Below are 1,318 nucleotides of genomic sequence, written 5' to 3'. Positions count from 1 at the left end.
TTTCAAATACAATTGTAGATCGAACTCCAGCTTGTCAAGTTGAGCAAAAGTGAATTTTTAACATCCAGGACGTGACTGTCGACTTTCTGCGGATTGCCTCCAATCACCCCCAGGGAATCCAGCTAATGTCTCAGTCTAGAGCCAGGGCTAGGGAGAGAGAAAACACAAATCAAGTATTGGACACAACCAACGCTTGTTATTAAAATATCTCTAATGGGGAGGCGCAGGGCTGGAGACAATGTAACACTGAATACGGATTTGCTTTCCCTGTTTAGGAAACGAACACAGACACGAAGATGGAAGAATTAAAATAAATAAATTCCAGGAAGATTACAATTACACCAACAATATTTATATCCCAGTCAGCGCAGAGGACAGGCGCAGATCCAGCGCAATAAGTAGCAGGGGGAAAAGTCAGCCTCGTAGGGGTTAAATTACCACCAAACTGGCTGATCGGATCATGCATACTGGTTATACTACGTCTAAATGAGCATTGAGATAACCAGGATGGATTGCATTGTATTAGACAGAATATGGGCAATGGGTACAATTTGTTGTGAAAGGTTTGGGGGGTTTTTGGCAGCCATGTATATACATTTTTTGGTGTCTATCTAAATAACAACCAATGGTAAAAAAACAAATTACTGAAGATTGCAAAAATAATAATAATAATAATCAATAAATACATTTTTTATTATTATTATCATCATCATTATGATTATTATCATCATCATTATTATCATTAATAGAGAGATTGCTATGCAGGCAGATAGGCTAGATAATATTATTAGAGATAGATAGATAGATAGATAGATAGATAGATAGATAGATAGATAGATAAATAGATAGATAGATAGAGATCGATAGATAGATAGAACACAAATAATTTTTTATATTATAAATAATACATGTCTCTGAATGTGTGATCAGCAGCATTCTGCATGGTCTGAATGGATGGATCTCAGGTCCCAGTGCACTGCACCCAGGTGACGCCGGGGAACCTACAGTGAAGGCCACTTACCGCTGTGCTCCTTGATGGACAGGCGTCCTGGGCTGGTGCCGGAGCCCTGTGTTGCAGGGATGGTGAGATGAGGCTTCTCTGGGGCTCTGCAGTCTGTGCAATGCCACAGTAAACAAATTGTCTTGATGCGCTTATTATTATTGCTCAGATTCTGCTTGGATAGAGAATTAAAGCTCATTATTACAGAGTGTGTGTGCTGAGAATTGCTCAGTCTATGTGAACACATGGGCTCAGGGCATACTTCAAAACTTCACATCGCTAACTCACTCCAACCTGGCATGAGACACTTCTAAGAAA

The sequence above is a fragment of the Nanorana parkeri genome, unplaced genomic scaffold (assembly GCF_000935625.1).
Source record: "Nanorana parkeri isolate BGI_ZX_2015 unplaced genomic scaffold, ASM93562v1 scaffold30, whole genome shotgun sequence".
NCBI classification, from domain to species: Eukaryota; Metazoa; Chordata; class Amphibia; order Anura; family Dicroglossidae; genus Nanorana; species Nanorana parkeri.
This window is presented reverse-complemented; position numbering follows the sequence as displayed.